This window comes from Desmodus rotundus, chromosome 5 (genome assembly GCF_022682495.2).
Source record: "Desmodus rotundus isolate HL8 chromosome 5, HLdesRot8A.1, whole genome shotgun sequence".
In the NCBI taxonomy this organism is placed as follows: Eukaryota; Metazoa; Chordata; class Mammalia; order Chiroptera; family Phyllostomidae; genus Desmodus; species Desmodus rotundus.
The window spans coordinates 98782143-98804881 of NC_071391.1; positions in this window are offsets into that span (position 1 = coordinate 98782143).

A 22739-nucleotide genomic window follows, 5' to 3' on the forward strand; every position below is an offset into this window, starting at 1 on the left:
AAATAAATTTTCATTGTTTATAAACCACCTAGTTTATTGTGGTTTGTTTCAGGAGCCTGATGGACTAAAACATTATTTTAATTTCACATTTTTCCATATCATGCAGTTAGACATGTATGGTAAGTACCAGTGTATTTGTTCGGTTATGAGAGGAGAAAAGATCCAAGTCCACATTCTCTAGAATTACTTGCTTGAGAGACCTATGTCTTTTCAAAAAGGTTGCAAAATGATTGTGTGTGGGATGGCATCAGACAGCATCATCCCCAAACTCTCTATCCCCAGATATGAACTTGGAAGTTCTCTCTGATGAGATGAGGGAACACAACAATCAACCAGGCACTGCCTGTGTGTGTCACTGCTGTGGTCTGGGCTGTGATAGCGGTGTGTAGACACCCAGCCAATGCAGAAAGCACAGAGTAATGTCAGTGGAGCTGGTTTGACCATAATCCCAAATCTCTGCTAATATTGAGGTCTTACCCAGCCAGCTTCTTCTTCCATTGCAGAAGGTGAGCCTGCATATGGGCTCATATGGGAAGTGGCCAGCTGGAAACAGTAGTGTTGTAGGAATCAGAAGAGCTGGTTTCTAGAACATTTTCCAGAACTTTGAGTAAGAACTTTACTCCCTGGGAATCTTGTTTTCTTAATCTGTAAAATGGTCCCTGAGGGTCTTCCCAGTGGTAAAATTCAATTCTACTTTAAAAGAAATAAAATCTGAAATTAGGAAATAAATAGAGTGGACCTAGTTGCAGACCAATTTCTTACTGGACAATAAGTTCTAAGCCATTAATCTATTCCTATATTAAACCTGTTAGGTGTTAACTCAAGGAGGCATAAGTTCTACAAAGACAGCTAACGGGGTAAGCCATGCACCTCAGATGTCAGGAGCCTGAGCACCATATCCCACATCGATGGGACAGAATATTTCTTTCCACTGCATGATTCAGTGCAGTCTTTTAGTTAGAAGGGAAGTAGATTGTTTTCTTATTGTTTCAAGAGTCTGTTATCTCATTAACCACTGGCGTCAACAAAGAATTTTTCTCTTTAAAAAATGTTAACTTGTACAAATTGTACAACTTATACAAACAAATTGTATACCACAGCCATGTGAGATTTACTCCTGGGATGTAAATCTAGTTTAATATATAAAAATCAATCAATGTGGGGAGAGGGAAGATGACGGCGAGATAGGTGGGAGCAGAGTCCACTTCCCTTCGGCACCAGTGAAACGCCTAGCTGATCTGAGGAACAGAGCGAACAGCCAACGGTATTCCAGCATATATGAAGATCGGAGACCATAGATAGAGGACCTTGAAAGATCTGACTGTAAGAAGAGTGCTTAAGGACAATAAGGTCCCTGGGACCAGGCGGGGACTGGGCGGATGAAGCCCCCAGCCCGGGTGCAGGGTCTGCTGCAGGATCCTTGGGAGAGAGCCAGGCTGGGCTGTGTGAGGAGCCAGGTGCTGGTCTGGACCAGGGGGGCTTGAATACAAAGAATTTCTCAAAAAGAAAAAGAGAAAATAGAGGCACTCAGTGGCTAGTTAGAGAACTCTCCCCAGCAGCTGCGGCCTCTGGTGCCCCTCCCCCCTCAGCCCCTGGATTGTGAACTCAGGATAAGCAGCCCCAGCACTCACCTGAAGCCCGGTTGCCCGCACCCAGATCAGCAGACTGGGCACCCACAACTGAAACTCTGGGTGGGCGCATGCCCCTGATAAGCGGCCCAGCTGCCTGGGCGCACAGACACAAAGCGCCTGGGTGGTCCTGCATCTCCATCAGTGACGTGGGAGCCCACACCTGAAACCTTGGGTGCATGTGGATCCGAATGTGCCCCAGCAACAGCCCGGCTTCCTGCGGGTGACCACACCTAAAAGTGCCGGTTCAGAACAACTCCTACCTAGTCCCTGCACACAGAGCCCTGCAGGGCCTACTGGCTCTCTAGGAGGAAGGCAGAATGCCCAGCAGAGGGAAGCTACAGGGCTAGGGGAGACCGCAGTCCCCTGAAAGACCTGACCCAGTAGGGGGCTGAACTACCCCGAAGGAGCACCGAATGCCCCTACCATCTAAGACAGCAAAGAGCAAGAAGGGGGAGTGTGAGTTGCCCCTAATTGGTGCAACTCAAGGACAGCACAACTGGTGAACTAAAGGCATAGGGGGGAGCAGAAGGACGCTGAGGAACTGGACTGCAGGCTGAACAACAGCCAAGAGTGTGGCTCAGGAAAGGAGAAAAGTGAAACCAATCCCTTCAACCACCGCCTACCATTTCACAGACAGGAAGACCAGCAGAACTGACCTGACTGGTTTAAACCCAGCAGAAGACTTCTTTTTTTTCTTTTTTCTCCTTTCCCCCTAAATTCCTTCTTCCTTTCTGTCCTTCTATCTTTTTTTATTCCTTCCTCCTTCCTTCCTCCCTTCCTTCCTTCCTTCCTTCCTTCCATTCCTTTTCTATTCCCTTTTTCCCTCATTCTTTTTTTTTTCCCTTCTTTCTCCTTTCCCCACAGGTGAGACAATAAAACCTGGAGTGCTGAAAAGACCAGAGTTAGACAGTGTGAGACCCATAAATGTCAGCTCAAGACCAGTGAGCACAGGAGACTAAGGAGACCGCACTACTGAATCCCATTGGCATTCTACCATAGAAGTCCACACCATAAACCCAGGGAATCAGAACAGATCAATTTAAGAAGCAGAGGGGAACAAGAAGAGTTCACAAACAAGGGGAAGACAAAGAAAAAATCCCCAAATGAAAGGAAAAGAGGAAGCCTCAGAAAGAATGCTGGCTGAAAAAGAGGCAAGTCAACTATCAGATACGGAGTTCAAAGCAATGGTTATCAGGAAGCTCACTGAGCTCACAGAGAACTACCAGAAACTACAGAGAAACTACAATGAACTCACTGCAAACTATATCGACATGAAAAAGAAAATAGAAACTATCAACAAGGGTCAAGAAGAAATGAAGAATACAACTTCTGAACTGAAGAACACAGTAGAAGGAATCAAAATCAGACTTGATGAAGCAGAGGATCGAATCAGCGAGCTGGAGGACAAAGTAGAAAAAAACACCCCGAAAGAGCAAGAAAAGGAAAAGAGGTTCAGAAAGAATGAAGAGTCAATGAGGGAAATGCAGGACAACATGAAACGTAACAATATCCGTATAATAGGAATACCAGAAGGAGAAGAAGAAGAGCAAGGGATAGAAAACATGTTTGAAAAAGTAATGATGGAAAATTTCCCTAACCTGAGGAGACAAAAATTCACCCAAATCCAGGAAACACAGAGAGTCCCAAGCAAGAGGAATCCAAACAAGCCCACTGCAAGACACATCATAATTAAAATGGCAAAATTCCAAGACAAAGAGAGGATCTTACAGGCAGCAAGGGAGAAACAGGAAGTAACATACAAGGGAGCCCCAATAAGGTTGGCAACTGACTTTTCAATGGAAATGCTCCAAGCCAGAAGAGAATGGCAAAAAATATTCCAAGTAATGAGAACCAGAGGCCTGCAACCAAGACTACTTTACCCAGCAAGGCTCTCAATCAAGACAGAAGGCCTAATAAAGAGTTTCCCAGACAAAAGAAGTCCAAAAGAATACACTTCCACCAAACCGGCTCTGCAAGAGATGCTAACAGGATGGCTTTAAGGAAAGGAAGGAAAAGAGAAAGAGAGAGGAACACTGGTATGAAAAAATGGCAATGAATAACTACCTATCGATAATAACGTAAATGGATTAAATGCTCCAATCAAAAGACATAGAGCAGCTGAATGGATAAGAAAGCATGACCCACACATATGCTGCCTACAAGAGACCCATCTCAGAACAAAAGACCTACACAGACTGAAAGTGAAGGGATGGAAACAGATTTTCCAAGCAAACGGACAGGAAAAAAAAAGCAGGGGTAGCAATACTCATATCAGACAAAATAGACTTCAAAAGAATGGCCATAAAGAGAGACTCAGAAGGTCACTTCATAATATGCAAAGGAAGAATCCACCAACAAGACATAAACATTGTAAATATATATGCACCCAACATAGGAGCACCCAAATATATAAAGAAAATCTTGGAGGACTTCAAGAAAGATATTGACAGCAACACAATTACAGTAGGGGATTTCAACACCCCACTGTCAAAGATGGACAGATCTTCAAAACAAAATATCAAGAGGGATATGGTGTCACTGAACAATATCCTAGATGAAATGGACTTAACTGATATATATAGAGCTTTTCATCCCAAAGAAGCAAAATACACATTCTTTTCAAGTGTACATGGAACATTTTCAAAGATAGACCACATGATAGGACACAAAGCAAGCCTCAACAAATTCAAGAAAATTGAAATCATATCAAGTATTTTCTCTGACCACAAGGGACTGAAACTAGAAACCAACCCCAAAGGAAAAAACCCAAAACACTCAAAATCATGGAGACTGAATAGCATGCTATTAATGAAGGGGTCAAGAATGAGATTAGGGAAGAAATCAAAAACTGTCTGGAAACAAATGAAAATGAACTCAGAACAACCCAAAACCTATGGGACACAGCAAAGGCAGTCCTGAGAGGGAACGTCATAGCAATACAGGCCTACCTTAAAAAGATAGAAACATTTCAAACAAACAACCTAACCCTACACCTACAAGATCTCAAGGAACAACAACAAAGACAGTCCAGAGCAAGTAGAAAGAAGGAAATAATCAAGATCAGAGCAGAGTTAAATGACATAGAGACTAAAAGCACAATTGTAAGGATCAATGAATCCAGGAGGTGGTTCTTGAAAAGATAAACAAAATCGACAGCCTTTAAGTAGGCCCATCAAGAAAAAAAGAGAGAGGATCCAAATAAACACAATTAGAAATGAAAGAGGAGAAATTACAACAGATACCACAGAAATACAAAGGATTGTAAGAAATTACTACAAAGAACTGTATGCCAAGAAATTTGAAAACCTAGGTGAAATGGACAGATTTCTGGAAAAATATAATCTTCCAAAACTGAATGAAGAAGCAGAAAACCTGAACAGACCAATAACAGCAGATGAAATTGAAGCAATAATCAAAAAACTCCCAAAACACAAAAGCCCTGGACCAGATGGTTTCACAGGAAAATTCTACAAAGCCTTTAAGGAAGAGCTAAGCCCTATGCTACAGAGACTATTCAAAAAAATCCAAACTGATGGAAGACTCCCAAACTCTTTTTATGAAGCCAGCATCATCCTAATCCCAAAACCAGATAAAGACCAAATGAAGAAAGAAAACTTCAGGCCAATATCATCGATGAACATAGACACTAAAATTCTCAACAAAATATTGGCAAACCGCACCCAGCAATACGTTAAAAAGATCATACACCATGACCAAACAGGATTCATCCCAAGGATGCAAGGATGGTACAATATTTGCAAATCAGTAAACATAATACATCACACAAACAACAGCAAGGACAAAAAGCACATGATCATATCAATAGATGCAGAAAAAGCATTTGATAAGATACAGCACCCATTTCTGATAAAAAACACTCAGCAAAGTGGGAATAGAGGGAGCATTCCTCAACATAATAAAGGCCATATATGACACACCTACAGCCAACATCATACTCAATGGACAAAAACTTAGAGCTTTCCCACTAAGATCAGGAACAAGACAAGGATGGCCTCTCTCACCACTCCTATTCAACATAGTATTGGAAGCCCTAGCAACAGCAATCAGACAAGAAAAAGCAATAAAAGGCATCCAAATTGGAAAGGAGGAAATGAAACTGTCACTGTTTGCAGATGACATGATAGTGTACATGGAAAATCCTATAGACTCCATCAAAAAACTACTCGACCTAATAAATGAATTTGACAAAACAGCAGGATACAAAGTCAATACTCAGAAATCAAGGCATTCCTGTATACCAACAACGAAACTGCAGAAACAGAAATCAGGAAAAAAAATCCCATGTGATATAGCAACAAGAAAAATAAAGTACCTAGGAATAAACCAAACCAAGGAGCGAAAAGACCTGTACCCACAAAACTACACAACATTGAAGAAAGAAATTAAGGGAGACACAAACAAATGGAAGCATGTACCATGCTCATGGATTGGAAGAATTAACATCATCAAAATGGCCATACTACCCAAAGCAATTTATAGATTCAATGCAATCCCTATTAAAGTACCCAAGACATATTTCACAGATATACAACAAACATTTCAGAAATTTATATGGAACCATAAATGACCCCGAATAGCTGTAGCAATTTTGAGAAAGAAGAACAAAGCAGGAGGGATCACCATACCTGATTTCAAACTGTATACCAATGCCACTGTAATCAAAACAGCCTGGTACTGGCATAAAAACAGGCACATAGACCAATGGAACAGAAGAGAAAGCCCAGAAATAAACTCAAGTCTTTATAGTCAATTAATATTTGACAAAGGGAGGCAGGAGCATAAAATGGGGCAAAAATAGCCTCTTCAACAATTGGTGTTGGGAGGTCTGGACAGCTACGGGCAAAAAAATGAAATTCGATCACCAACTTACGCCACACACAGAAATAAACTCAAGATGGATAAAAGACTTAAATATAAGTTGTAACACCATAAAAGTCACAGATGAAAATATTGGCAGGAAAATCTCAGACATGCCATGCAGCAACATCCTCACAGACATGTCCCCTAAAGCAAGGGTCATAAAGGAAGGAATAAACAAATGGGATCTCATCAAAATAAAAAGCTTCTGCATGGCTAAAGAAAACAGCACCAAATTACAAAGAGAACCAACAGTATGGGAAAACATATTTGCCAATGATACCTCAGACAAGGGCCTGATCTCCAAAATATATAAAGAACTCACACTACTCCACTCCAGGAAGACAAACAACCCAATTAAAAATGGGCAAAGGACTTGAACAGACACTTCTCCAAGGAAGACATACAGAGGGCCCAGAGACATATGAAAAGATGCTCAGCCTCCCTGGCCATCAGGGAGATGCAAATTAAAACCACAATGAGGTACCATCTCACAGCAGTTAGAGTGGCCAACATAAACAAATCCACAAACAAATGTTGGAGAGGATGTGCAGAAAAGGGAACCCTACTGCACTGTTGGTGGGAATGCAGACTGGTGAGGCCACTGTGGAAAAGAGTATGGAATTTCCTCAGAAAACCGAAAATGGAACTGCCCTTTGACCCAGCAATTCCGCTGCTGGGATTATAGCCTAAGAACCCTGAAACACCAATCCAAAAGAACCTGTGCACCCCAATGTTCATAGCAGCACAATTTACAATAGCCAAGTACTGGAAGCAACCCAAGTGTCCATCAGCAAACGAGTGGATCCAAAAACTATGGTACATTTACACAATGGATTTCTACACAGCAGAGAGAAAGAACGAGCTTATACCCTTTGCAACAGCATGGATGGAACTGGAGAGCATTATGCTAAGTGAAATAAGCCAGGCGGTGAGGGACAAATACCATATGATCTCACCTTTAACTGGAACATAATCAATAGAAGAAAAAAGCAAACAAAATATAACCAGAGACATTGAAGTTAAGAACAATCTGACAATAGCCAGGGGGGAGTGGGGTGGGGACAGTGGGGAGAGGGGATTACAGGAACTAATATAAAGGACACATGGACCAAATCAAGGGGAAGGGTGGAGGTGGGGGAGGGAGGTGGGTTCAGTTGGGGTGGGGTGGAGGGATGGGGAGAAAAGGCATACAACTGTAATTGAATAACAATAAAAATTTTTTAAAAAATCTTCTATGAAAAACAACAATAACAACAACAACAAAAACCAAATGAAATCCAGACTGTATCTGTCCAGTGCAGGGACAGGGGAGTGAGGAACACAAATGCATAAAGTATCAGCAGAATCTGAATTGTCAACATAGTCAGGGCCCTGGTTCACTGATTCTTCTTGCCCAAAAAAGAAAATGCTTAGCATGCTTCACCAAATCTTTATAGTTTCTTTAGAATAATTCTATGGAAAAGGCACGCATAACACTGACCTGAAATGCTGTTAATGACACCAAGGGAATGGGTTGCTGGGTTCACTGAATTTTGTGAGTGTCTCTCCTCTCCCATTTTCATATTTTCCTTCAGTGGTCTCTCTCCACCACTGCCTGGGAGGTGGATGGATAGCACAGTCCTCAGGGGTTCCCCTTGTTTTCCCACATTCTCTGCAGGATGAAATATAGACACGTTGCTCCTGGCTCCCCCAGTTTCCCTGATTATGTTTCAAATCATCCAGATCACCCATACACTGCCTCCTCTGTAAAATGTTTTTCTCCAGATCCTTCTTTGTGGCAGTGCTCTAAAATCTGGGAATAGCCATTTCAAAAAATCATTTTTTTTAAAAAAGAATCATTTCGAAAAAGCTTCTGCTTGAAACTATGAGTTTGCCTTTTGCTGATTTTGAAGGATACTCACCAGTGTGAGCAAACCCCACAAGAAGCTCAAGGTTTTCCATGCCTGTGAATTGTTTTAGGATGTGCTTATTTATTTATTTATCCTTACATGAGGACTTTTTTTTTTTCGTTGCTTTTGAGGTGGGGAGAAGGAAGAGAGAGAAACATTGATTGATTGCCTCCTGTATGTGTCCAGACTGAGGGTTGAATCTGCCATGCAGATATGTGTCCTTACCAGGAATCAAACCAGCAACCTTTAGGTTTCAGAATGACACTCCAAACACCTGGGACACACCAGCGAGAGCAGGACGTGCTTCTATGTTTAGCTGGAGTCCCTGATGCCCCTGGTTGCTGATAAGAAAGTGATTAGGGCTGGAGAACCAAGATGGCGGCGTAGGTAGACACACTGCGCCTCCTCGCACAACCAGAACTGACAGAGAATCGAACAGCAAGGGGGACCAACACCAAGGAAACAGAAAATAATCATTCATCCAGACTGGTAGGAGGGGCGGAGACGGCACTGGGGTGGAGAGGACTCACGTGGCTGTGGCGGGACTGAGACTGGCGGAGTGTGGGACAAATGGCGCAGGCAGTCCGAGCACTAGCAGACCCTGCGGTCCCACATTTGCACAGATAAACCCAGAGGGCCGGACTCAGAGTGGCGGAGAGTGGGGCAGGCAGAGTGGCGGATAGCACATTGCGGCACCACATTCGCCCACAGATAAACCGGACGAACAGCGGGCAGAGAAGCAGACCGCTGCGCAGCCCAGGGCTCCAGCTCAGGGAAATAAAGCCTCAAACCTCTGATTGAAAGCGCCCCTGGGGGTTGGGGCGGCAGGAGAGACTCCCAGCCTCACAGGAGAGGTTGTTGGAGAGACCCACAGGGGCCTAGAGTGTGCACAGGCCCACTTACTCGGGAACCAGCACCAGAGGGGCCCAGTTTGATTTTGGGTAGCGGAGTGAAAGACTGAAATCCGGAGGAGAGTGAAGCGGGTGCCATTGCTCCCTCTCGGCCCCGCCCCCACGTACAGCATCACAGCGCAGCGACCAGCATTACCCCGCCCGGGTGAACACCTAAGGCTCCGCCCCTTAAAGTAACAGACACTCCAAGACAAACAAACAAAAAAAATGGCCCAAATGACAGAACACTTCAAAGCTCCAGAAAAAATACAACTAAGCGAGGAAGAGATAGCCAACCTATCGGATGCACAGTTCAAAGCACTGGTTATCAATATGCTCACAGACTTGGTTGAATCTATTCGAAAAACAGATGAAAAAATGAAGCCTATGCTAAGAGAAACAAAGGAAAATGTACAGGGAACCAATAGTGATGAGAAGGAAACTGGGACTCAAATCAATGGTATGGACCAGAAGGAAGGAACAAACATTCAACCAGAAAAGAATGAAGAAACAAGAACTTGGAAAAATGAGGAGAGGCTTAGGAACCTCCAGGACACCTTGAAACGTTCCAACATTCGAATTATAGGGGTGCCAGAAGGAGAAGAGGAAGAACAAAAAATTGAAAACTTATTTGAACAAATAGTGGAGAACTTCCCCGATCTGGCAAAGGAAATAGACTTCCGGGAAGTCCAGGAAGCTCAGAGAGTCCCAAAGAAGCTGGACCCAAGGAGGAACACAACAAGACACATCATAATTACATTACCCAAGATTAAACGCAAGGACCTACGTCCAAGATTACTGTATCCAGCAAAGCTATCATTTAGAATGGAAGGGAGGATAAAGTGCTTCTCAGATAAGGTCAAGTTGAAGAGGCTCATCATCACCAAGCCCTTATTATATGAAATGTTAAAGGGAGTTACCTAAGAAAAAGATCAAAAATAGGAACAGTAAAAATGACAGCAAACTCACAGTTATTAACGACCACACATAAAACAAAAACGAGAGCAAACTAGGCAAACAACTAGAACATGAGGGTTGTCAATAAGGGAGTGGGAGGGGGAGAGGGGGGTAAAGGTACAGAGAATAAGTAGCATAGATGATAGGTGGAAAATAGACAGGGGGAGGGTAAAAATAGTGTAGGAAATGTAGAAGCCAAAGAACTTGTAAGTATGACCCATGGACATGAACTATGGGGGGGGGGGGGAATGTGGGAGGGAGGGGGGTGGGCAGGATGGAGTGGAGTGGGGGGGGAAATGGGACAACTGTAATAGCATAATCAATAAATATATTTAAAAAAAAATAAAAATAAAATAAAATAAAACCTTTAAAAAAATAAAGAAGGAAAACGATAACACCAAAATTAGAAAAATTATTTTTGTATAATATATGAACATTATTTTACAAAAAAAAAAAAAAAAAAAAAGAAAGTGATTAGGGGCTACTATAAAAGACACAAGGACAAAATCAAGGGGGAGGGTAGAGGTGGGGGAGGGAGGTGGGACTGGCTGGGGTGGGGTGGAGGGAAGGGGAGAAAATGCAGACAATTGTAACTGAATAAAAATAAATAAATAAAATTTTTAAAAAACTGAAATTCAAACCTAAAAAAAAATTTAAAAAAATAAATTAAGAAAGTGATTAGGGGGCTGCTGAAATGGCAGTCCAGCTAACTCCATGCACAGTGCTCAGCAAGGGGCTGAGACATAACTCACACTTCCAGAAAGGGAACACAACTGCTTGAGAGCCGATGAAGCTTCCAGTTCTGTAGTTTTCACTGTGGTTTTCAAACTCATGTCCCTGGAATCCTGAGGTTCCCATAAAGCTGTCTGAGGGGTCTCCCCAGCAGATAAAGGAGAGGCCAGCCATTGAGAGAGCTCTGCTTTTATGTGGCCTGTTTGGGATCTTTTCTAATGAAAGGGGAGTAGGGAGAAGTGAAAAATGATTCTTTCAAAAGTTATCTTTCTCTACTTAAAATGCCATTTCATTGTTATTAAACTGGAGTACATACAGATGGTTTTTAAAGACTTAAAAAGCACTGGTAAACTTGTAATGAAAAAGAGCAGCGGGATGAACAGGCCTCTCAACCTTGAGGGATGGCCTATGTCTAGCACTGTGTCCCACACCCACTCCCTTCACTGGGAAGGTCCATATATGAGCTACTGGGAGGTATACAGGGCTTGCTGGCTCCCTCATCCCCAGATCCTCCTGGAAAACAGGCCAGCTTGCCCTTCCTTTGCTTCGCTATCTACTTTCCTTCTCCCACTGTTTTTGTTGAAGCCTCTACCTATTAGCAATCTCTTCACTAATTTTGCATTTACGTATTGATTGTTTCTTTCTTAGAACTTTATTGGATTCTCTGCAAGGGGAGGAGATAAAAAGTGTGGGTTCAACCTGCCATGTTTGACCATCTCAGTCTAAATAGCACTTTCTATCTCAAATTTCAAATATCTGCAAATTTACTCTCAGTTTATTTTATTTATATCATGGCCTTTTAGTTTCACACTTTGTTCTTTTTTTTCTCATCTATTTTATTTAATTATTTATTATTGTTCAAGTACAGTTGGCTCCATTTTCCCATCACCACTTTCCTCTTCCCCACCTGCCACCACCACCCACCCTCAATCCTTCCCCACTTTAACTTTGTCCATGAGTCCTTTATAGATGACCCTTTCCCTTCTTTCCTACATTATCCCCCTTCCCCCCACCCCTCTGGTCACTGTCAGTTTGTTCTTTATTTCAATGTCTCTGGTTATATTTTGCTTGCTTCTTTGTTTTATTGATTAGGTTCCACTTAAAGGTGAGATCATATGGTATTTGTCTTTCACCGTCTTGCTTACTTCACTTAGCATAATGCTCTCCAGTTTCATCCATGCTGTCACGAAGGGTAGGAGCTCCTTCTTTCTTTCTACTGTGTAGTATTCCATTGTGTAAGTGTACCACAGTTTTTTAATCCATTCATTTAGTCATGGACACCTAGGTTGCTTCCACCACTTGGCTATTGTAAATTGTGCTACTATGAATATTGGGGTACAAGGTTCTTTTGGATTGGTGTTTCAGGATTCTTAGAGTATAATCCCAGCAGTGGAATTGCCAGGTCAAAAGGCAGTTGCATTTTTAGATTTCTGAGGAAATTCCATACTGTTTTCCACAGTGGCTGCCCCAGTCCCCATTCCCAGCAACAGTGCACTAGGGTTCCTTTTTCTCCACAACCTCCCCAGCACTTATTGTTTGTTGATTTGTTTATGATTACCATTCTGACAGGGTGAAATGGTATTTCACTACAGTTTTAACGGTTTTAATTTGCATCTCTCTGATGGCTAGCGATGCTGAGCATCTTTTCATTTATCTCTGAGCCCGCTGTATGTCTTCCTTGGAGAAGTGTCTGTTCAAGTCCTTTGCCCATTTTTTAATTGTGTTGCTTTTCTTCTTGGAGTGGAGTCGTGTGAGTTCTTTATATATTTAGGAGATCAGGCCCTTGTCTGAGGTATCATTAGCAAATATGTTTTCCCATACTGTTGGCTGTCTTTGTATTTTAGTGCTGTTTTCTTTAGCCATGCAGAAGCTTTTTATTTTGATGAGGTCCCATTTGTTTATTCTTTCCTTTATGTCCCTTGCTTTAGGGGATGTGTCTGTGAGGATGTTGCTGCGTTTTTATTATGTTTATTACGTTTTTAAATGTTTATTAGAAAACAAACATTTTGGAAATTCATATGGAACCATAAACGACCCCGAATAGCTGGAGCAATTTTGAGAAAGAAGAACAAAGTAGGAGGGATCACCATACCTGATATCAAACTGTATTACAAGGCCACTGTAATCAAAACAACCTGGTACTGGCATAAAAACAGGCACATAGACCAATGGACAGAACAGAGAGCCCAGAAATAAACTCAAGTCTTTACGGTCAATTAATATTTGACAAAGGAGGCAGGAGCATAAAATGGGGCAAAAACAGCCTCTTCAACAGATGATGTTGGGAGAACTGGACAGCTACGTGCAAAAAAAATGAAACTCGATCACCAACTTACTCCATACACAGAAATAAATTCAAGATGGATAAAAGACTTAAATGTAAATCGTAACACCATAAAAGTCCTAGAGGAAAACATTGGCAGGAAAATCTCAGACATTCCACGAAGCAAAATCCTCACAGACACATCCCCTAAAGCAAGGGACATAAAGGAAAGAATAAACAAATGGGACCTCATCAAAATAAAAAGCTTCTGCATGGCTAAAGAAAACACCATTATAATACAAAGAGAACCAACAGTATTAGAAAAATATTTGTCAATGATACCTCAAACAAGTCCTGATCTCCAAAATATATAAAGAACTCACACAACTCCACTCCAGGAAGACAAACAACCCAATTAAAAAATGGGCAAAGGACTTGAACAGACACTTCTCCAAGGAAGACATAGAGAGGGCCCAGAGACATATGAAAAGATGCTCAGTATCACTGGCCATCATAGAGATGCAAATTAAAACCACAATGAGGTACCATCTCACACCAATCAGAGTGGCCAACATAAACAAATCAACAGACAAATGTTCAGAGGATGCGGAGAAAAGGGTACCCTAGTGCACTGTTGGTGGGATTGCAGTCTTGTGAGGCCACTGTGGAAAACAGTATGGAATTTCCTCAGAAAACTAAAAATGGAACTGCCTTTTGACCCAGCAATTCTGCTGCTGGGATTATACCCTATGAACCCTGAAACACCAATCCAAAAGGACCGATGCACCCCAATGTTCATAGCAGCACATTTTACAATAGCCAAGTACTGGAAGCAACCTAAGTGCCCATCAGCAAACGAGTGGATCCAAAAACTATGGTATATTTACACAATGGAATTCTACGCAGCAGAGAGAAAGAAGGAGCTTATACCCTTTGCAACAGCATGGATGAAACTGGAGAGCATTATGCTAAGTGAAATAAGCCAGGCAGTGAGGGACAAATACCATATGATCTCACCTTTAACTGGAACATAGTCAACAAAAGAAAAAAGCAAACAAAATATAACCAGAGACATTGAAGTTAAGAACAATCTAACAATAGCCGGGGCGGGGGGGGGGGGGGCGGGGGGGGCGGGGACAGTGGGAAGAAGGGATTACAGGAACTACTATAAAGGACACATGGACAAAATCAAGGGGGAGGGTGGAGGTGGGGGAGGGAGGTGGGTTCAACTGGGGTGGGGTGGAGGGATGGGGAGAAAAGGCATAAAACTGTAATTGAATAACAATAAAAATTAAAGAAAACAAAACAAAACAAAACAAAACAAAAAACCCTTGTCTGAGGTATCAGGCCTGCATTGTACCTAGGCCATTTTGAGTCTTGCTTTTTGCTAATATATTTCCCATACAGTTGGTTCTCTTTTCATTTTAGTGCTGTTTTATTTAGCCATGCAGAAGCTTTTTATTTTGATGAGATCCCATTTGTTCATTCTTTCCTTTATGTTCCTTTCTCAAGGGGACATATCAGTGACAATATTGCTGTGTGCAATATATGAGATTTTCCTGCCTATGTTCTCCTGAAGGACTTTTATGGTGTCATGACTTTATTTAAGTCTTGTATCCATCTTGAATTTATTTTTGTGTATGGTGTAAGTTCGTGATCAAGTTTCATTTTTTTGCATGTAGCTGTCCAGTTGTCCCAACACCATTTGTTGAAAAGCCTATGTTTGCTGCATTCTATGCTGCTGCCCCCTGTGTTAAATATTAATTGACCATAGAGACTTGGATTTATTTCTGGGCTCTCTGTTCTGTTCCATTGGTCCATGTGTCTGTTCTCATTCCAGTACCAGGCTGTTTTGATTACAGTGGCCTTGTAATATAGTTTGATATCAAGTATCGTGATCCCTCCTACTTTGTTCTTCTTTCTCAAAATTGCTGCAGTTATTTGGGGTCATTGATGGTTCCATATGAATTTCTGAAATGTTTGTTCTATATCTGTGAAATATGCCATTGGTACTTTAATAGGGATTGCATTGAATCTATAAACTGCTTTGGGTAGTATGGCCATTTTGATGATGTTAATTCTTCCAATCCATGAGCATAGTACATGCTTCCATTTGTTTGTGTCTTCCTTAATTTCTTTCTTCAGTGTCGTGTCATTTTCTGAGTACAGGTCTTGTACCTCCTTGGCCAGGTTTATTCCTAGGTATTTTATTTTTCTTGTTGCTATATCAAATGGGATTTTTTCCCCTTGATTTCTGTTTCTGATATTTCATTGTTGGTGTACAAAAATGCCTTTGATTTCTGAGTATTGACTTTGTATCCTGCTGTTTTATCAAATTCATTTATTAGGTTGAGTAGTTTTTTGGTGGAGTCTATAGGATTTCCTATGTATACGATGATGTCATCTGCAAATAATGACAGTTTTATTTCCTCTTTTCCAATTTGGATGACTTTTATTTCTTTTTTCTTTTGTCTGATTGCTGTGGCTAGAACTTCCAATACTATGTTGAAAAGAAGTGGTGAAAGTGGACAACCTTGTCTTGTTCCTGATCTTAGTGGGAAAGTTTTTAGTTTTTGTCCATTGAGTATGATGTTGGCTGTAGGTGTGTCATGTATGGCCTTTATTATGTTGAGGAATTCTCCCTCTATTCCCACTTTCCTGAGTGTTTTTATCATAAATGGGTTGTTTACCTTTTCAAATGATCATATCTGTTGATATGATCATGTGATTTTTGTCTTTACTTTAGTTTATGGGACGTATTACATTTATTGATTTGTGATTATTGTACCATCCTTGCTCCCTGGGGTGAATCCCACTTGATCATGGTGTATGATCTTTTAAATGTATGGCTGGATGCCGTTTGCCAATATTTTGTTGAGGATTTTAGCATCTATGTTCATCAGTCGTATGGCCTGAAGTTTTCTTTCTTTATTGTGTCTTTATCTGATTTCGGATTAGGATGATGCTGGCTTCATAAAAAGAGTTTGGTAGTCTTCCATCTTCTTGTATTTTTTGGAATAGTCTGTGAAGGATAGGGGTTAGCCCTTCCTTAAATGCTTTGTATAATTCTCCTGGGAAAGTCTTTTGTGTGTTGGGAATTTTTTGATTACTGCTTCAATTTCATCAGCTGTTATTGGTCTCTTCAGGTATGCATATCACTTTAGAAATAATCATAAGATACCCACATTGTGAATGAATGTTGTTATTTTCACTAAACATTTTTTTTTCCTCTGCATGTATGTTTAGTGGTTAGGTGTGAGGGTTGGGTTCTATTTAGTGGTGCTAAGGATGGAAGATCTTACAGAGGCATCTGGGAGAACCCAGGAGCCAGAGCCCAGGTATCCAAGGAAGAAAGTTTTAGGAACACAGATGTAGGAATCACCAAGTTGTGTCTACCTAGAAGCTCTCCCTAAAACCAGTGTTTATTCAAAGGAATGATATACATGGGTGTGATGGAGAAAGCTTGAAGGCCACATTTGTTTCCAGAGAAACTGAATGCTGGTTATGATGAAAAATTGGTGTGCAGAGTGATGTTTACCTCAAAGGCCATCATTTCATTATGAACTGGGGGTGTCATGTCTCGGCCAAGTTGCTTCCACCAAAGAAGGCAGTATGCAAAACCAGGGAGAGGAAAATGAGCATCTCAGGCACCCAACAGCTGCAACCAAAGAGCCTGGCCAGGCAGCTTTGCCCTGTAATGTCCTGTATCACTAGAGAATCTAGATTAGTATCTCAGGAGGGGTTGTATCTGATTTTGAACCTCCTACTTATCAAAAAATAATTCTTTTGTAAGATCCCTACTACCCTTCCTAAGCCACTTCCATCAGCAAACTCCCTAGGCTGCCAAAGAAATTTCTGAGAGAATTAAGTGTGTGAAGTGTGTGTGCATGTGTACATATGTATGTGTCTTGAATGTTTAAGGAATCTTTGGAATTCAAAGTGAGGGAAATAGAAATGGCTTAGGGAAGCTTATGGGTATAGAAGAGTCTAAAAGTTGATACTAGGAGAAATCTGTGTAGGGAACTGCAGCTTTAGAAAAAGAGAGGCCTGGGCATGCAGGGGGCCATAACTGGTGGGAAGAATTGAAGGGTGATCAGGCTCAGTGCTCATGATATGAATGCTCTGGGAAGGCCAATGGAGCATAATCATAGGAAACAGGTGAGGAATCCTGTGACTGGGATTGGTCTCAAAGCCCAGATACGACACTGAAATCCAAAGGCAGAATAGAATGAGCAGGAATGTTGTCTAGATGCTGTTATCTGATCTTTTGAAGTCAAGATTTCAAGGAAAGATTTTCTTCTACAGATTCAGAATTGTCCTACCTCTAGAAAGTATAGAAGGGTAACTGAGAGTTCCTGGGGAGGAGGAAGTAAGGGAAACATATTCCAGAGACCTTAAATGTAGACAGTTAAGTCATACAGGATCAGACAGTAGCTAAGTGTTTGTTTGCAGACATTCATACATAAATATGATTTCATTCAGTCAGACATCTTTCTTCCATACCCCAAGTGAAGTGTGGTCAGCTCTCTAAGAGTATGGTTTTCACCATGGGTGAAATGCAAAACAATTTTAGAAGGTTCATTTTAATTTCGATATCTAACAACATTGACAAATATGATTCACCTAACTCTGCTGATACTTTGGTTTCACAAATATCATAAATGTTCAGAAATTATGGCAGTGTGGAAGACATTGACTAGAAACAGTGGACTCAAGGGGACTGTGAGGTATGAGGTAGTTTGCTGTCTATGATAGGCTTGGGTTGGGGGCAGTGGAGAGTTGAGAGCATTATGAAGGTTCTGAGAGAGAGAGGAAAGCAGGAACACAGCAGGAGAGAACATTTCCTAAAAGACAGTTCCATGCCTTCATGCTTTCCTGCTTCTGGGGGTTGGGCTTTGCAATGTCCAAACTACTAGCTAAGTCATTCTGTAGTCAGTAAAATTGTATGTTTAACAGAATTTTTATAGCTTACTTATATCCCCTTCCTGTAAATCCTAATCTATGAGCACAGAAAGTGGACCAGCAGTTGCCGATTTAGTGATCAGCTTTGCCTGTACTTGAACTTCATGTAAGTGGAAACACACGGATTTTACACTTGTGTCTAGCTTTCTTTCCTCAACATAATTATTTTGAGATCCATTCCTGTTGTTGCATGAATTAGTAACTCATTCTTTAATATTGCTGAGTATGAATATGCCATAGCTTGTTTAATCATTCCTCTGTTGATGGGTATTTGAATTGTTACCAGTTTTTAGCTATCGTGGATAAATTGCTGTAAACATTCTTGTACAAGTCTTTTATTAGAAATGTGTTTTCATTTTTCTAGACCAATGCAAATTACAGAGTCATGGTATGTTTTACTTTAGCAGAAAATATTATTTTTACCATTTTTACACCAGCACTAGCAAAACATGACAGTCATAGTTGCTCCATGTCCTCACCACTAGTGTGGTCAGGCTTTTCAGTTTAGCCATACAAATGGGCATGAGAGGGTGGCTTTAATTTACATTTCCTTGGTGCTAAGCATCTTTTCATGAGCTTATTGTCTATGCATAGGTCTTCCTTCATGAGGTATCTATTCAAAGCTTTCTCTCATTTTTTTGAGTTGTTAGTCTTTTTTTATTATTAATTTAAAGGATTTCTTTATCTATTCTACATTTCTTTGTTAAATACATGTATAGTGATTATTTTCTCCTAGTCTGTCACTTGCATTTTATTTTCTCAATGGTCTTATAAAGAGGTCTTTAACTTTTATGAAGTTCAATTTATTATGTTTCTCTCCTTTATGGTTAATACTTTTTGTGCCCTTTCTAAAAAGTGTTTGCCTATACCTTGGTCATGCAAATATTTTCCATTTTTTTTTCTAGAAGCTTTAGAGTCTTAGACCTTGTGTCCAGTTGTATTCTGTGGAAATAAACTTTTGTATGTTGTATGAAGTAGGGGCCAAGTTCCTCCCCGCCCCCCAACACACGCATTTATCCAGTTGTTCCAGCATCATTTTTCTCCATTAAATTGTTTTGGCACATATGTCAAAAATCAATTGACTACCTAAGATTCTCTGGTCTGTTCCATTAATTTATTTGTCTATCATTATGCCAATATTACAGTCTTAATTAATGTTGCTTTATAGAAAGTTTTTAATTCAGATAGTTTAAGTCTTCCGATGTACTTTTTTTCAAGAATTTGGCCTCTCTAATCCCTGTACTTAGAACCAACTTGTCAAATTGTACAATGAAGTCTTAAGATTTTGAATGATAGAGTTGAATTAATAGATCAACAAGGGGAGAATAGTCAACTTGTCAATTATGAGTCTTTCATAAGCATGATATATTTTTCCATTAATTTAAATCTTTAATTTCTTTTAACAATATATTACTGTTTGCAGTATATAGATCTTACATGCCTTTTGTTAAATCTAGTCTAAAGTATTTATGGGTTTTTTGAGATGAAATTTAATGTAGAAAAGGAATCTTTATAATAAATGACATTTATTGTAAGAAAAAATTGATTTTTGTATATTAACTTTGTATGTTGTGACATTGCTAAATTTATTAGCTTAGTAGTTATTTTGTAGATTTCATAATTTTTTACATAAACAATCACTCATCTGTGATTAGTAAGCTTTATAATTCCTTTTCAATCTTTGTCTCATTTATTTTTCTTATCACACTGGCAAGGACCTACAGCACAATGTTGGCTTGTTCCCTAGTCCTTAATGTTAAACCATTAAATACGATAGCTATAGGATTTTTGTAGATGTCCTTTAAGAAACTTCCTTTCTACTCTTAGATTACTGAGAAGTTTTGTCATGGACAATGTTAGATTTTATTCGGTGCTTTTTCTGCATCTATTTGGGATGATCATATTCTTGTTCTTTAATCTGGTAATATAAATTACATGCATTAATCTCCTAATGCTAAAGCCTGATGGGACAAACCCCACTTGATCACGATAAATTTTCTCTTTATATAAGACCAAATTTGATTCAAGAGAATTTTATTAATGAGTTTTGCATCTATATTTATGTGGGGTATTAGTCTGCAATTTTCTTTTCATATAATCCATATGTCAAGTTTTGGTATCAGGGTTGTATTGGCCCACAAAGAATTGGGAAAGGTTTCTTTCTCTTCTATTGTCTGAAGCATTGTGTAAAATTGGCATTATTTTTCATTAACTGTCTGGTAGACTTGATCAATGAAATTATCTAAGCCTGGAAGTTATTGGAGGGGGCAAGTTTTTTATTATAAATTTGAATTGTTGAGTCCTTGAGTTATAGTACTATTCAGATTTTATTTCTGTTTTAAAAAATTTTTAAATCTTTATCTGAGGACATTTTTTTTCTGCTTTTAGAGAGAGAGAAAGGGAGAGAGTGAAACATTGATGCAAGAGAGAAGAATTAATTCGTTTTGCACCGAGACCTAGGATCAAACCTGCAACCTAGTTATGTATCCTAACCAGGAATCAAACCTGTAGCCTTTTAGTTACAGGACAATGTTCCAACCAGCTGAACCACATCAACCAGGGCACATTTTTCTATGTCTTCATGTATCAGTTATTTTAAGTTGTGTTTTCAAATCCATGTTATCAAATTTACTTGCATAAATCTATTGATAATATTCCTTTATTATCCTTCAAATGTCTGCAGGCTCTGTGAAAATAATATTTCTGATATTCATAATTTTGTTTCATATAACATCATGATTATTCTTGCCAGAGGCTTTTCAAACTTATTAAACTTTTAAAGAACTAATTTATAATCTTATTATTTTCATTACAGTTTTTATGATTCCTATTTCATTGACTTACACTCTTATCTTTAGTATTTCCTTCCTTCCGTTGACTTTGGCTTCACTTTGCTTTGCTTTGCTTTTTGTGGCTTCTTAAGATTAGATCATTGGATTACTTCTGGCCAAGATGGAAGTGCAGATAGATACACTTTATCTCCTCACACAACAAAAAGAAGGACAACAACAAATTTAAAAACAAAAAATAACCAGAACTTCCAAAAAATCAAACTGTATGGAAGTCTAACAACCAAGGAGTTAAAGAAGAAACATTCACTCAGACTGGTAGGAGGGGTGGAGACAGGCAGCTGGCGCAGAGAGGATGTGCAGCAAGGTGGCAGCTGCACCGGGCAGTTCCACATTTGCATGCAGATAAACTGGAAAGGACAACTGGGGAGTAAGACAGACCACACAACCCAGGTTTCCAATGTGGAGAAATAAAGCCTCAAAACCTCTGGCTGTCAAAACCTGTGAGGGTGGTGGTGGTAGGAGAAACCACTAGCCTCACAGGAGAGTTCGTTGGCAAGACCCACAGGGTCCTAGAATGTACACAAGCCAATGCACCTGAAAATCATCATCAGAAGGGCCTAATTTGCTTGTGTGTAGTGGGGGAAGTAACTGAAAGCTGGCCAAGAGCCAAGCAAGAAGCATTGTTCCCTCTCAGACACCTCCCACACATACAGCACCACAACGCAGCCACATGGGTTGCCCCACCCTGTTGAATATCTAAGGCGCTGTGCCTTACAATGTAACAGCTGTGCCAAGACAAAAAAAAATATGGTTCTAATGAAAGAACAGATCAGAGCTCCAGAAAAAATAGAACTAGGTGATAAAGAGACAGCCAACCTGTCATATGCAGAGTTCAAAACACTGGGAATCAGGATACTCACAGAAATGGTTGAATACGGTCACAAAATAGAGGGGAAAAGGAAGGCTATGTGAAGTGAAATAAAGAAAAATATTCAAGGAACCAACAGTGAAGGGAAGGAAACCAGGACTCAAATCAATGATTTGGAGCAGAAGGAAGAAGTAAACATTCAACCAGAACAGAATGAAGAAACAAGAATTCAAAAAAAAAAAAAAAAGAGGAAAGGCTTAAAAACCTCCAGGACAACTTTAAACATTCCAACATCTGAATTGTAGGGGTGCCAGAGGCAGAACAACAAGAGCAAGAAATTGAAAATTTATTTGAACAAATAATGAAGGAGAACTTCCCTAATATGGCAAAGGAAATAGACTTCCAGGAAGTCCAGGAAGCTCAGAGAGTCCCAAAGAATTTGGACTCAAGGAAGCATACGCCAAGGCACATCATAATTACATTACCCAAAATTAAAGATAAGGAGAGAATCTGCAAAGCAGCAGGAGGTAAGTAGAGAGTTACCAACAAAGGAGTTCCCATTAGGCTATCAGCTGATTTCTCAAAAGAAACCTTACAAACAAGAAGGGACTAGAAAGAAGTATTTGAAGTCATGAAAGGCAAGGACCTACATCCAGGATTACTCTATCCAGCAAAGCTATGATTTAGAATGGAAGGGCAGATAAAGTGCTTCCCAGACAAGGTCAAGTTAAGGGAGTTCATCATCACCAAGCCCTTATTATATGAAATGTTAAAGGGACTTATCTAAGAAAAAGAAGAAGATCAAAACAATGAGCAGTGAAATGACAACAAACTCACAACTATCTACAAATGAACCTAAAAACCAAAAACAAGC